Here is a 16,191-nt window from a genome sequence, read left to right on the forward strand (position 1 = left end):
AGTCACCCTGACGGTTTTGAAACCTAAGAAGGAGGAATCATTAAAAATCAACATCTGTCAGAGAGAGCAGAAACGAGAAGAGGCAGGATTTAAAAAGACGTTCAGATCCTTAAAAGGACTGCTCTGAAGACATAAGGGCAGGGGGGAGAATGGGAAAGTAAACGAAAATGGGATGTACTTTGTATGATTTATTTTAGCATCACCAGGGAGGGAAAAAAAATTGAGGGAGATTCTGAGTTCTCTAACATTTAGAAATGATTTACCCTGTTTTGGTTAACTTTTTTCTTTGACACAATCAAAAGACCTCAAGCTAATTTCTTTTTCCCATTAAACCACCTAGATAGCTCTCTCAGCTCCCTCTGTTCAGTAAAGATTCAGCCAGGCCTGTTGTTTTAAAAGGTTTCTAATCACAGGAGAACCACACTCAACTCTGCTCATTTCCTGTGCCAATTAACAGGCCGGAGTGGTTGTGTCTCCACTGGTCCCAGAAGGAATTCCAGAGACTGGTCCTTTCAGACTTGACTCCCAGGCCCGAGGACAGTGGCACTGGTTTGGGGAAGAGGCAGGAAGTTGGAAATCCTGAAGAGTTACAGCCCAGGAGTCGGAAAATCAGGAGGCCAGGGAAGTTCGCGGCAAACAGGAATGAAGGAAGTTTCATTTCTATTTCTGAATCGTATGCCATAATGAGAATCTGAGTCCTGGGAATAACACAACAGCAAAAATATCTTGTTTTATTGGGCACCCGCAGAGCTTTGTGGGCCTGGTGAGCTCTATATAAATCTGCCAAAAAGGCCCAAGTGTTCAGATCCCGAGTTTCAACGAAGGGAGAGAGAACTCCCAAGATTGGCCCAGCAGGACTGGAACAGAGATAAAATGAGAGGCCTACGCTTCTCGCATTAGTATAGTACTCAAAGATTCCCAGAGCCCACAGGAAGGCTGTGCAAGGTGAGGAAAGAACCCTGAAAGAGGAAGGGGGACACATCCAGGACAAGCAGGATTCTGATTAATAAACTGGAATGACCGAAAAAGTCAGGAAAAGCGGTTGTCTCTGCTTGCACCCATCACTCCAGTCTTCCCTTCCAGACTAAATCTTCCTGCAGAAAGCCACCTGTGACTATTCCAGTGTGGCAGTGATCTACTGATAGGCTAGTCCTGTGTGCTGTATGTGGGGTCCTGCCACAGAACAGTGGCTTGAGACAATCCCCACTGATGGTTCCTTCCATCCATGGTGGTCTGTAGAACTTCAGCTGTTTTGGGCTAGGAAATGGGGTTTATGAGTAAGACTGGCAGGCAGGTCTAGAGTGGTCTAGAATGGTCTAGAATAATGGAAAGCAACTCCACGCTGCTCCACATGATCTCTCAATGCTCCAGGGTGGGGAGCAACTCAGACTAGACTAAGTTACTGGAATTAAGACTTATTCTATGCATCTGCTCTCCCACAATATGGCCTGGGGGAGGAGTAAACAACTTCTACACAGGTGCCTCCAGTTCGACCAATAACCTGCAGGAGCTGATCCTGCTCCTGATTGGAGGAGAGCAGCGTACTCGGTGTGTGGGTAGCAGAGTTGGGATTGGTGGAAGAGGACTATAAAGGAGGAGAGAGACAACATGCACGAGGAACATCTATCTGAAGGAACACCTGAGCAGCCCCCGAGAGAGCCGGCCGGCAGTGTGCCGCTCCCCCGCGGAAGTGGGGAAAGTGGCAGGGGGAACCGCCCTCCCACGGAGGTGGAAGGGACGGCAGCCAACCCGGGAAGAACCAGCAGCAAACCCGGGGAGGGCTGAGTAGACAAAAGAACAGCGCAGGGTTTAGTGTCGTTCCTCCACGAAGAGGGGGAGCGACACCAGGGGACAAACTGTAAGGCCAGCCAAGAATCAGCAAATACTGACATAGATCCTGCCTCCTGGTGGAAGTATGTGCAAAGCCACATTGTAAATGGCATGGATATAAAAAGGTTTGGAAAATTGGGGCCATTTTTGAAATCTGTTATATCCAGCCACTGCAAATCTGCTTAGGCCAGAAATTCTGCATCAAATTGACCACAAGAGGACAGCGCCGCTGCTCACTAGGCTAATCCTCCGCCTGCAGCACCAGCACCCCAGGTTCTAGTCCCGGTTGGGGCACCGGATTCTGTCCCGGTTGCTCCTCTTACAGGCCAGCTTTCTGCTGTGGCCTGGGAAGGCAGTGGAGGATGGCCCAGTGGAGGATGGTCCTTGGGTCCCTGCACCCGTATGGGAGACCAGGAGGAAGCACCTGGCTCCTGGCTTCGGATCGGCACAGCCGCAGCGTGCTGGCCGTAGCGGACACTTGGGGAGTGAACCAATGGAGAAAGGAAGACCTTTCTCTCTGTCTCTCTCTCACTGTCTAACTCTACCTGTCAAAAAAAAAAAATTAAAAAGAAAATAATAAATTGACCACAAGAGACCCTTGCATTGAGCTGCCTTTTAATTAATGATCACTTATAAAAGCATTGTATTTCTAAATTGATCATAAATACCTGGATGCTGAAAGATTTCTTTATTCCTAAAGTGTTTGTAGAGTTTAACAGTGAAATAATCATTTTCAGACATTTGTTGGAGTAGGGGTAGAAAAGTGACATCTACAAACCTGGGACATTTTGCAAGCTTTACTTCCCTCTTACCTGCTGCCTGGTACTTGGACTTAAGAAACCAGAACTTAGGAAACAATTGGTGTATACAACTAAGCAATACATTTGTTTTATAATTTTCTTTTAAACAGTCTTGTATGTCTTCATTCTGCTGAGCTATCAACAGTCATCCACAGCATTTATTGAGATTCTGTACCCTCCTGTGGCAAGGCAAATATCTGTAGTGGAAAGGTGTCTGGACTCTATTTTGTCACAATTCAAGTACATGCGGTTCGTCAGGTTTCCTCAGACCTCAGCTGTGGAGTTAGATTTAGGAAGTGCAAATCTTAGCAGCATCCTACCTCTGTCAGGCACTAGCAGTTCTGCCTTTCAGAAGTTCCAACCCTCTCCAAAGTGTTACTTGGAAAGGCAGAGTTTAAGTATCTTTACTCCTGTTGAGTATACTTGTAGACACCTATCCCTCTTTGGGGGACCACAAACCTATTTCTGTTTCCCCTTTGTTGTCCTCAAAGGCTTGAATCCCTTTTCCTCTAGTCCCTAGGACATGAAACCCAGAGATGAGAAGAACTCTGCTTTCCACCTGCCAACAGCTCTTGAAGCGTGCTACTGTTAGGGGTGAAATGGCAGCAGAGAAAGTATTATTACTTTCGTTCTTTGTCTCACACAGAAGAAGTTTCCAAGCGAACAAACAGAGAGATTTAAAAGCAAGATTTATTAGAGTCAAAGACCTCCAACCAGAGTGGTATGGAGGGGGGGATCCAAAAGAGAGAAAAAAACCCAAAGAGGTCTGTGGTACTGGGGTTTTTAAGCACAATTTGGAGGGAGAATAAAACTTATCAGCTTGACATTCAGTTACAAGGCAGAGACAAAACCCATGAAAAGACCTGATTTGCTATCTTTTATCCTATCTGGTTTGCTCATTATAAAACAAAGAGCCATCCGAAGGGTGGGATAGGAACTGTGAGCGATGGAGGATGGAATCACCATTCCCTTGCTATTTAAAACTGGAAGCTTTCAAGGAGAGGGTAACCTGGCACTTTTTTTTTTTTTTTTTTTTGAATGGCAGAGTGGACAGTGAGAGAGACAGATAGAGAGAAAGGTCTTCCTTTTCCATTGGTTCACTCCCCAGTGGCCGCTTCTGCCGGCACACTGTGGCCGGCACACCTTGCTGATCCGAAGCCAGGAGCCAGGTGCTTCTCTTGGTCTCCTATGCAGGTGCAGGGCCCAAGCACTTGGGCCATCCTCCACTGCACTCCCTGGCCACAGCAGAGAGCTGGCCTGGAAGAGGGGCAACCGGGACAGAATCTGGTGCCCTGACCAGGACTAGAACCCGGGGTGCCGGCGCCGCAGGCAGAGGATTAGCCTAGTGAGCTGCTGCGCCAGTGGAACCTGGCACTTTCAACCTAGCTAGAGACAACCCTTGGGGGAAAGCAAGCACTTTGCACCTCAGTTTTCACTGACTGCCTATTAACCCACACTACTATCCAGCTTAACAACCTACTTAAAATGTGGGAAGAGAGAAATAGAGGAAGAAAAATATCAGCATTTCTCTCCCCAATTTCCCTTCCATGGCTTCCATTTTCAAAGAAATTTCAAGGGTTTTTCAAATTGTGCACTTAGCTCTAGATCAAGTTCACATCTCCCCAGTTCCTCCTTCCCAGACTGCTGCTCAGAAAGAGGCAGATGAGTTCCGATCAACACTGGCAGCTATAAAAGGGAAGGTCACAGGTGGTAATAATATAGGCAGGCTTATAACAAGATGTTTGAAATGCACCCCAGAGCTACTAGATGAAGTAGCGGATACTAAAATGTACTCCCCAATCCAGCTCTTTGTCTAACTTCAAGTAAAATCCAGCTGTTCATCAGCCTTAGGAAATAAATGCAGAAATAACTAATTAAAGGAAGATGTTTCCAAGCTGAGCAAGAGGAGAATGGTGTTTTCATGCGTAAGTATTTAGCCTTCATCATAAAATCTTTCTTCCTTCCTCTCTACATAACACAGCCATTTTGAGCAATTTTTACCCAAATGGGGTTTCTATAGGCATATGAGGAATTGTAAGGTGTGACTCTGACATGAGTGTATAGTTGTCCATGAGCAGACCTGACTAGAAGAGCCATGATGGGACTATGGCTTTCATGCCTCCAGAAATGTCTGCTGAGGGTCTTACTACTATTTTCCTGGACAGTTTACATTGTAGCGAGGAGAAGGTTGCTGAATCCTTTACCTGAAATACTCTGTTGCCAAAGTAGCTTTAAAAATCATTTGATTGACAGGAAATCAGAGCCTCTTCTGTTAGACTCTCAAATATTGAGAAACCCCCCCCCCCAATTCTCAAGAATATTTCCTCCCACTATTTACTAATTATTTTTATGTCTACCATCATTTTAAAAATGTCCACATTAGGGTGAAGAAACAAGGAAGCCTTTGCCTCATTTGTAACTTAAGGTATCAGATTGTAGAGGTCATTGGATGTATCCAGCATAATGAGGTAAATCCTTTTGTTATTTTCAACATTTGAAGAAAAAGGGTTGGGTGAAAAGAATAAAATAATGTTTTAAAGGAGGAGACCTAACAGTCAATGCCTACAGAGACCAAGTAGGAAGCAAAATTAAGCAATGTGAGTGGATGAAATGGTATAAGAGATGGCAGGCACTAGGGTAAAACACATGCTCTCCATTAGGGAATCACCTGTTGCAATCCAGCCAATTGTTGCCATGAGGGATTGTGATCCTATTATTTCCAGGGCTTCCAAATTTATCATGGCCTCACAGAAGCCAAGATTTTATGTGAACTCCTCGATTTTCAGCATTGAGGAGCTTTTATTTTACCCTTTTTTCAGTGTGTGAGCCTCACCAAGCATGCCATTGAGTAGGGTGGTGCTTTGAGGCAGCCAGTGGGTCTCTAGAAGAAGTATAGTGAGACAGCATCTCTGTATCTTTTCTTGTCATGGGAATGCACACCAGTTGAGTAAAATGTTAATGGAAGATTTTATCTCTGAAATTTTAGTCCAGAGAAGGCTGCTTGTAGATAAATCTGTTAAAGATAGAGTCAAAATATTCTTGAAGCGTGGTTATCGATATGAAAAAAATCTTGTTTTGTCGCTCCCCTCCATATTATGGTTTTTATTAAGGGCTTTAGAGTTTTTGAGATAATGGGTACACCTGGCTCTTCCTGGATGGACCACCTGTGTGCTTTGAGTGGAGCCACCTCAATGTGACTTTGGAAGTGGTAAAACTTTGTATCCACCTTTAGTAAGGGAGGTACAAAGAATCCATATTGTCAGAGAGAGTTAGGGACACTGGCTACACCCAAAGAACCAGACATCAAGCTGGTTTCTAACTCAGTTTCCCAATGCAAAAGATCTATTCAGAGTCTCCTTCTGGTTCAATTTAATGAAACCACAGAAAATTTAAAAACTAAATTCACAAAGATGAGACAGTAACGGAAAACAGATTTTTCTTCTTGGGATGCCATGGCTGATGAGAGCATCTTCAGAGACCCATTCTTTATGTCCTCAAAGTTATGGGGCATGTGGAGTTGGCAGGGCTGTGCTTTGGGGACACTCAGTACACTTGTTCCAGAGCCTTTGCATTTCATGTACTCCACTGCTTAGAAGAGTCTTTTACTATTATGAAGACTTGCTTTCTCAAGATTTTCAGATACTGTACAATCTTCACCATCTTATCTTCAATAACATCTACTCTTACCCTTCTCTCTCCTATAGCTCAAAATCTCTTGATGAAATCTTACCACCTGTTGACGTCACACAATTTTTGTCTAATATTCATCTTCTCCATTAGTATATAAATTTGATGAGTGTAGGGACTTATCCATAGTCTCCCTACTGTTGTTTAATTCTAGCACAGTCATTGGAACAATGTCCCAAGCACTTGGGACATCCTCTACTGCTTTCCCAGGCCATAGCAGAGAGCTGGATTGGAAGTGAAGGAGCCAGGATATGAACTGGCACCCATATGGGATGCCAATCATCATCTCTCAGATAGACAGGAATCATGTCTAGTTTACTCAGCATTATATGCATATTATACTTGTGTAATAGGTTATATAATCTGTTTTTCATTACTGTAATGAAATATCTGAGATAAAGGTACTTATGAAAAAAAGAAAGATTGAATTAGGTTACAGTTTGTGAGATTCAAGGGCATGGCATCATCTCAGTTCTGGTTGTAACCTGGCTCAGATCTAGTGAGAGACTGAATGATTCCATCTCAATATAGGAAGCCACTGGAAGACACAGGGTAGGGCCAGGCTAAGCCTTTTTTCACAGTCCTCTCATGAGGACCAACTAGGATCTCATGAGAACCACGTTAATCTCTTACAAGGACTTGCCTCTGTTTGACCTAAGGACTTCTCACTAAGGTCCCATTCCATCTCTTTCTAGCTTCCTATCAGAAATAGCATTCATTGGATACTTTCTTATGGTACTGTAATAGGCACACCATTAATATTTGTTGAATGATAGAAGAAAAGAAATTTCAAAATGGCATTTGTGTTTGAACTTCTTGTCATAAGTCAGATTTTGGGTGCATATACTTTTATATTCTCAAAAGAAATTAAAATCAAGGACAATGACTGTAGGCTGGGATTAGTGCCTCTGATTTCTGTGGTAGCCTGGAGTTAGTGCTTCAGGAGCTCCAATCCATAGATTCAAGATGATGAAAGAATGAAGTATGAGAAGAAACAAGAGATCAGGTATTTGGCCTGGCGATTAAGACACTGTTTGGAATACCTGCATCCCTTATTGGAGTGCCTGACTTTGAGTCCCATCTTCACTTTTGATTCCAATTTCCTGCTGAAGCACACCCTGGGAGGCAGTAGGTGGGGACTCAAAAATTGGGTTTACTGTCACCTGCCTCAAAGACCTAAATTGAGTTCTGGCTTCCTAGCTTTGGCCCGGCTATTGTGGGCACTTGGGGAGTCAATCAGCAGATGGAAGACTACTCGCTTTCCATCTGTCTCTGTCTCTTTCTTTAAGTGTTTTCCCTGTCTGCCTTTCAAATAAATAAATAACAAATAAACACAATTTTTTTTTAAAAAAAGAGAAGGCATAAAAACTAAAGAAGGATGTGGGCCAACTTTCCATCCTGTTAATTCCTTATAAACCTTTTATCTGCCTGGTAGGATAAAAAAGTCATATTCTATGTAAATGGTTTTGTTTCCATGATAGCAATGGTTATAGATTCAAAGCAGAAAATATCCAGGTTGGTTATATAAGTGGAAAAAGGGAAGAGTAGAGAAAGAGGAAGGAAACTAAATTTTATAACAAAAATTGGTACTGATATTTAAAAACTGGAGAGCAAGAACTATTTTATAAAGGGTAAGGTAGAAAACAATTTCCACAAAGTCCTAGAGCCTCACGTATGAACTCCCTGTGAGCACACATATGACTGCCATGATCCTGGGTTCTGAGTAATCTCCTTGCTATCTTATAAACCATCCTAGAATCTCTGAACTGTTGTCCTTCAGATGAACTCTCCCAGGGCATTTTTCTCAAGTAATACATGGTAGATCATGTGTGCCTGGTGTGGCTCATTATATACACACCATATTTTCAGGTTTTAGATGAATATGTCTACACCCATGGTATTCTTTTTTTAAAATATTTATTTATTTATTTGAAAGTCAAAGTTACACAGAGAGAGAAGGAGAGGCAGAGAGAGAGAGGTCTTTCATTCGCTGGTTCACTTCCCAATTGGCTGCAATGGCCAGAGCTGTGCCAATCTGTAGCCAGGAGCCAGGAGTTTCCTCCAAGCTTTCTCAGGCAGGTGCAGGGGCCCAAGGACTTGGGCCATCTTCTACTGCTTCCCAGGCCATAGTAGAGAGTTGGATCAGAAGTGGAGCAGCCAGGACTTGAACCAGCGCCCAAATGGGATGCTGGCCCTACAGGTGGCAGCTTAACCCGCTATGCCACAGTGCCAGCTCCAGCCACAGTATTCTTATTCTTAGGCAGAACAAATTAAAAGCAGTCCAATGTGTTCAATATGGCACATCAATACGCCGAAGATGTTTTTGAAGACTACAGATACAGTGAAGCCTCATGTTAGAGCTGAACTGAAAATGCAATTTTCTCTACGTGAAGACCACACATCTTGAAAACTTTTTACCTAATTTCTTCAGGACATACAATCATTGGCGATCTGGCAATGTTCTTTATGAACTTCCCTTCACTTAGTGTTTTTGCCTCTAGACTGCATGGGTAATTGAGGTGAGAGGGAATGGCGGAAATAAAAATCACAGGGAAGAGTTGAAACCATGCGATTTGAGATTAAAAAAGTCATAGCTGGTAGCTCTCATTTATTTCAAGATCTTATTTTTTAAATTGAACTTGTGCAGTGTTTCTTAAAGTATCTTTTAGTGTTGAATGTTTACAAATTGAGGGGTTTTATATAACTTTCTAGATTCTCGGCCTCTTTTTAAAAATTATTCTGATGACAAGAATTGTCTATGCTTAAATTATGCATCTTATCAGGTACATGTCCTAAAGATGGTACAGTTGCACCCTGCACTATGTCCTTAATTAATTTGTGTACCAAGTTTTTCACAAAATATATGGAAATACCATTTTATGTTTCTTGAATTATAAATAGCCCTACAATTTAGGATCTAGGGAGTATATTTAAGATTGTTAGTTGGTCTCACAATATTTTTGTGGTCTCCAACATCCAGCCTACTGAGCTCCCCACTGACCTATTGTTGTATCATGCTTTTGTCCTACTCCACACCTCTGGGACTTGGCTGTAACATGTGGCAGCAGCAAACCATTCTCTTGTCCCACTAAGAAAAAGAACAATATCCAAAACAATAACCACTTGTTGAAAAATGGAATTCATGAGTTTTTCCAGTGTTAGAGAACATAGGAGACATCCCATTAAGGATGTTGAAAATGGAGTACAGAATGCCATGTACCTCTCAAGAACACAATGATAGTGAGCAGCACAATTTTTTTTTTAAATTTTGTCTTTTTGTGGACTAACCTTTCCCATTGTTTGGTAGATTATGCAGGTTCTGTGTGTATCACAAAAGATATTCAAAATGTATTTAGAGTCCTCTTTGGAATTAGATAAATGAGCTATCTGATTATGAAAATAAGACACCTGGGCCTAATGCCATGGACATACATGTCTTTCTAGTTGCAGCCAAAATGTGATTTAGGGATTTCTGATGAGCTTTTTGTGTGGATGTTATTATTAGTGAAAAATGTACCCTTCTGCTGCATGCTTGGAAAACTAGATGCTATCACCCCTGATTATTCATTTGCTAGTACAGTTTGTTCATTTATTAAAGGCAAGACAAGGTGGAAATTGAATCTATGCATAGCATATCTGTGATTTTATGTGTTTGTGGATAATAAACAGGCTTTGTGTCCAGTGTTGACTTTCTAAGCTATAACGTGGCACCATTGTGGTTTCTCTTTGGGTGAGCCAACATTACAGTGTCTGTAGCTTTAAATAAGAAGGCACAAGGATTAGAGGGGCAAATGCTCCCTTTGGAAGCAGTGGGGGTGGGGGGCAGGGAAGCTTTTGTTCACTCATGGAAAATGGGCGTGTGTCTCATGGCTGCCGCAGTTTAAGTAAACATAAACTCTGAACCCGAGATCATACCCATCATTTCCTCAGTGCTAGCAGCACAAAACCAAAATATACTTTTATTTGGCTAACCCCAAAGTAGGATGTGGGTGCCAGTCTTGGAAACCACATACATGATCGGGTTTCCAGCAGACACCGCTCGGGCTGTCCTTTTGTCTTCCGCAGGAAAGTCATGAAGACATTACTCCTCATAGCACCATCACTGTGTTTAGCAAACAGACGAAACCATAACAACAGTCCACTTCAGAGTGAGGTCAATAGGGTCCTTTGCTTTCAGTAGAGAATCTGAGATGTTCCCCGTCTTCCAACGACTTCTAGAATTCATATCTAGAAGCATCACCTGGACTCACTTGGAAATTCATTTTTTCCAAACGAGCTATCCAGCGGTGAACAAAGCAATAACATGTGGTTTCAACTTGTCACTATTGTGTTTTTCATTTATAAGGAAGATTCTTCAGGGCCTGGGTCATTCCAGCCCTCTCAAGTTCTGTAAGCATTGAGTCTTGGCTTGCTGCTTCAGAGACTTTCACGGTGTGAAGTTTTATTTATTTATTTGCCATGGGTTGTTGTTTTTCCCCCCTCTCTGGAGCCAGGGAGGGATGGGCAGATGATAGAGTTGGGTGCCTCGAGTTAATGACTAGCCCTATATTCACAAGCTCGTTTACTTTTGTCCTCACCTGATGCCTCAATGCTGCCAATGAGTAGGAATTAATTTTATTGAGGGCCACTCAATTCCTTAAAAGAAAAACTGCTCACTTGGCTGGAAATGCTTTGACAGAAGGCAGAGCAGCCGGTCACATTCGAACACTGTGTCTTCTGGATTTGGGGGCAGAGGCGGAGTGGTTGATTCAGAGGGAGGAGGGGAGCAAACAGACATTTCGTATAAGCTATTATGGGGTAGCCCAAATCACAGCGGAGTTCATCAACGGGCTCTTATGCTACAGACCCAGCCTGCTGTCCCCTTTTTCTGCCACTCCCTGCTCAAAGCTCACATGACCCCCCAGCACCCTTCCCACAATCAACTCACCATAAGAAGGTAATCATCTTATGGTGAATTGGAGAAGAAGAAAAGGCACTCTAGGAAAATGTTATGATAATAGAAGACTCTTCAGTGTTGTCACCATCTGGTGTGCTGGGCTAACAAAGAAGGCGATAATTGAGTGCCCAGTAACTTCTTTTGGCCTCTGATAATGGGCACTCACCCTGATTTGTGTTCTTCACAAGAGTAATTCGCCATCATTTCACACCACATCTGCACCACATTTCCTCCATCAATACAGCCTTACGCATGCGTTACCACACTTAATTAAGTCCACATCATTCTCCCCTAAAGAACAGGAAAGTTTGTATGATGGCCTGAGCAGCAAAGAGACACAAATGAGGGTTTAGTGACTCTTGCTTTGTGGGAGAGATGAGATGGATGGGGAACTCATGCCACCAAGGTTTGGCTCCCCGGTGGGGTGGCTGGGGATGCGCCGCCACAGCTTTGGGCTGGGCAACAGCTGTGGGTAAGCTTCTGCAGGCGGCCTTGTGGCCAGGCGTGCTCGGGGAGGGGACAGGACCCCATTGTCGCATAATCTTGCTTTTGAAATTGTGCTACAATTGATTCGATCTGATTTCTAAGGTGCTGTCACCAGAGCATCATTAAAAGTCCTTTAAGAAACTGCAGAATAGAGTCGCTCCCCAAAGGCGGCTTTGTCGGTCTCTTCCCTGCCTTTCTTTAAGATGCTTTCCCTTCCAGCGGACAGAAGGGGTAGAGCCTGTCAACTCCAGACAATTAACACGGATAATTTCATTTTTCTAAAATCAACAACACAGAGTTACCGGGAGAAGCAAAGCAGGTGTTTTAAAATCTTTCTTTCACCATATTCTTGACCTGAGAAGGATGATTCCACATTCTTATGGTTGGCCATGAGACACGCTGTCCTAAATGGTCTGTTAGCAGTTTTGTGGATGTGGGAGCGAGCAAGCGAGCAAGCGAGAGAATGTGTGTGTGTGTGTGTGTATTTTCTCCTGCAAACCTTTCTAAGACACTTTGCTGATCCCTCTCCCAGAAGCTGTGTAAGCACCAAACAGTGGGAAGACTTAGCCTAATGGGTAGGACATTAATCAAGAGTTCAAGTACCAAGGGATGAAAGCAGAGATTCCTCCAGTCTCCCGACTATCTTCGTCATAAGTAAATTAGCTAGTCTTTATCCTCCCGCTAAGTGATAAGGAGGGAGGCAGTGTGGAGACCTTTAAGATATTTCTCACAACAAGTGTCAAAATACCCTGAAAGCTCTCAGGGGTCCACCTCCCACACACAGTCTACCCTTTATTTGTTTATCTAAATGCTGACAAATTGCAGTATTTTAACAGCGTATCTGTGGGCTTGGCTTCATTTGCATGGCGTTCCCTCTATCTTTGAGTGGATAATGAGGCTCTGCATAAAGCGCTCATTGAGAGCTCCGCCGAGCCTGACAGTGCTGAATACTGAGCAGCAGAATTAGGTGGTTTAGAGAAGAATATGCCATTGTGTCCAGCCTCTATCCTTTTATCTTCCCTGCTGCTCATTTTCAGGTCTTTCAAGGAAAACTGCCTCCATACCCTTTCTCGCTAGTGTCTCTTACCTCCCTTTCACTCTGAATGGGCACCATCTTCCAAATTGTCAGCTCGGCCTTGGGCTATTTTAGTCACTATAATTATGTTCCAGTCTTATCCTATGAAATGCTAGAGGTTTCCTTTCACCGGGCCACTGAGAAAAGCTGTAAAGCCTTCTCCCAGGAGCATTTGTCCTCCTCCACCCCCTGGATTCTCAGATACTTTTGCATTGCAGAACCCAGTCACCTTCTTTCTGTCACACAGGTTCTGCCACTGTCACCAGGCAGAGTGGTCATGGGGTAGCATGTGGAGGTTGGGGAAAGTTAGAAAATACGCAGTCCTTCCATTTTCTTCAGAAATTCAGTGTTCTGAAGCCATGCTCTAGGACATCTATAGTTGCTGTTGATGGTGCTTACATTTTTAAATGGAATGCAGAGGGCATTTAGCTTTGGAATGAGTGATATTACAAAGTGGATATCTCCAGGGAAGAGCGGATGCTTTCCCATCCCGAAAGGCATTCCTCTATTTGATTTGTGGGAAAAGAAGCATCTGGTGATGAAACAATAGACTTATTGGGTAGTCTGATTGGAAAGGATCTTGTGGATAGAGGGATGTGGTCAATCACTTCATTTTTAAAATAAGGAAAATACTCAGAAGATTAGGATCTGTCCAAAGTCATGCGGTTGTTCTGTGAACTTACTTGTCTCCTTCCGAGGTCTAAGAAGGAAGACAAGCTAGCTTAGCTTGTTTACAGGAAAACTCTCACACTGACGAAGCCTACTGTAACTCAGGGTCTGTAAGCAAGGGTGTGTGACTCATTTCACTTTGAGGTGACTTGCCAGGGTCACTTGTAAGAACCAACTATAATTCCCGGCCCTCTTCTCTTCCCACCCTTGTTCTTGAGCCCAGGATTCATTCTTTCTATCTTTCTGTTAGTGAAGCCGCAAATCCTCATTTCACCTGCTTTCTGCGTGGTTCCCTGGTTCCCTGAGCATTTAGGCACACCCTGAAATCCTTGCTTCTCTGACTCCCTACTGTCCTCTATTACACTGTCAAATGTGATCGACTGGAAGTCAATGAAATGGTCAGAAAATTCAAGTTCTTGGGTATGGTGTGCTCTGACATGGCTGAGTTTCCAACTTTCTTATTTCATGATACTAGAAAACTCCAAAAATTCATCAGAATTTGTAATGTTTAAATGTCTGTAATAAACTTATTTCCAGTTCATCTTTTTAAATGATGCCCTTTACTTTCTCCAATTATTAATTTAACATATACTTGTCATAGGACATGTGGAATTAGAGAAAAAATCAATTTACTCCTCACTGTCTCTACTTTATCATCTGATCATTGTGAATGTGTCATTATATAGGGCCTCTTACTCTTTGGAACACACCGACATTCGATTCTTACTATAGGTTTCAGGGCTACCTGTTCCTTTTCACTGATATTATCTTATTTTTTAGAAAAACAAATGCTACATGGAATGTATTATGAGACTAAGAAGTATTGTTTATATAACTGGTAATAAATAGCTAGCAGGTCCATGAAAGAAGATAAACAATAATAATTTTGCATGTAATGATAGGCTTGCATACAAAAGAAAATGGAGAATTGTTATTACAGAAAAGCACTCAGTTAAATAATTGGTTTAGTTGGGAAGCTAAGTGATTTCCTGTTTCAGATTTTCTGTGTGTAAGAGTCCATAAGATATGTGTAGGATAGGGTCTAACAGAATAAAGGACACGTGCTTTTAAATCTTGGCACCATTCCTTACTCTCTCTATAAATTTAGGAGAGTTGCTTCACCTCTGAGCCTTCCTTTCTTCACCTGTAAACATGAATAACAGCATCCCTCTCTTCTAAGAGTGTTATAAGGTCTTAGCATAGTGTGTTTCAGCCATTTAGTACAGCACCTGGAAACTTGGAAGAGTTGCTATCAGGGCGGGAGCTGTGCTTGTGAAATCTTCCAGAACTCACCTCTGTGACGGATTCCTCTACGTCCAGGAGAGTGTTGATGTAGTCTATGTCTTCCTGGTTGCCTGGGAGGAGACCAGCTGATCTGCTTCCATTGTGAGGAGGCATTTGCCACCCCTCTGTACAAAGCCCAGGGCCCACCCTCAGCACTGTTTCAAGGGCCCATTGAAAGAATGGTGGTAAAAACCATCTGTCCTACTGGGGTGGAAAAGTGATTGATAAAATTTTTGCACATGTTCTTTGCAAGTCAATGACTAGAATCTGCCTGAGTCTGGATATGCTGCTCCTATAGGCATCTGAGTGGACATATGTAGTGGCATTTAAGTGCTAATTTTTGCTTTAGAAAGAAAAAGAGATTTGTATTCAAAACATTAAGAACAGAGATTGAGGACATCACATATGGAAAATGCCTAATAATCCTCACAGTTCAACATAATATCATCATTCTCACTGTGAAACTCAAGAGTGCATGTATGTTTGCAGGTGCTACTTGAAAAACCAGTAAGTTTTTGAAACTGTCCAATTCATTTGAATGTGGCACAGAAGAATACATTATGATAGTTAAAAGTAAGGTGTTATCACTGAACTGATATTCTGTTTATGTCCTTATAAATGTGACCATGAAAAAAGTCATCAATCTGCTTTGAAATTTTATTTCTTTTAGTTGTTAACTTAAGTAGCATGTTTCCAAATGTATCTTGCTATAAAATGAATCAGAAGCCAGCATCACCCTTGTAGTGGCTTGAATGATAAAGTTTACATGAAAGAATCCTGGGATACAGCTTCTGTTATACTTTGACGTCATTTGAATGAAACGTATTCACATGTCTCAAGTGGAAAATGACACAACTAGCCTTGACCATAAAGAGAGAGTGTTCTGGCTGAATCAAAACCCTACTAGTTTTCCTTTATTACTTGCTTTCACCTTCTTCCACAGCAATAGAACTCCCAGTTTAGCCAGGTAAATGGTGTACAATGACTAGTTTTCCTGGCTTTCCTTGTGGCAAAGTAACTATGTGATTAACTTCTATTTTTTTAAGATTTATTTATTTATTTGAAAGTCAGAGTTACACAGAGAGAGGAGAGGCAGAGAGAGAGAGAGAGAGAGAGAGAGAGGTCTTCTATCAGATGGTTCACTCCCCAAATGGCCGCAATGTCCAGAGCTGTGCTGATCCGAAGCCAGGAGCCAGGAGCTTCTTCCAGGTCTCCCACACAGGGGTAGGGCCCCAAGGACTTGGGCCATGTTCTACTGCTTTCCCAGGCCATAGCAGAGAGCTGGATTGGAAGTGGAGCAGCTGCTTCAGGCCAGGGCATTAACCTGCTGTGCCACAGCACCAGGCCCTAAGTGATTAACTTCTGCCCATGAGTTGCGGTAGAAGAAAAGTGTGAACATGCCTGAAGTATCTTTTGATTCATCT

The 16,191-nt window shown here is 42.7% G+C and overlaps 1 long non-coding RNA gene across 1 annotated transcript in view; it reads left to right on the forward strand.

The window, feature by feature from the left end:
- Positions 1-1,572: 1,572 nt before the first annotated feature.
- LOC149123412 (uncharacterized) overlaps positions 1,573-16,191 on the forward strand; it is a 734,608-nt gene continuing 719,989 nt past the window's right edge. The window contains exon 1 of the long non-coding RNA XR_016215947.1: positions 1,573-1,728. This is a non-coding gene — a long non-coding RNA (uncharacterized LOC149123412). The remainder of the gene's footprint in view (positions 1,729-16,191) is intronic.

The sequence above is a fragment of the Oryctolagus cuniculus genome, chromosome 11 (assembly GCF_051225735.1).
Source record: "Oryctolagus cuniculus isolate XC-2025 breed Fujian yellow rabbit chromosome 11, ASM5122573v1, whole genome shotgun sequence".
Taxonomy (NCBI): Eukaryota; Metazoa; Chordata; class Mammalia; order Lagomorpha; family Leporidae; genus Oryctolagus; species Oryctolagus cuniculus.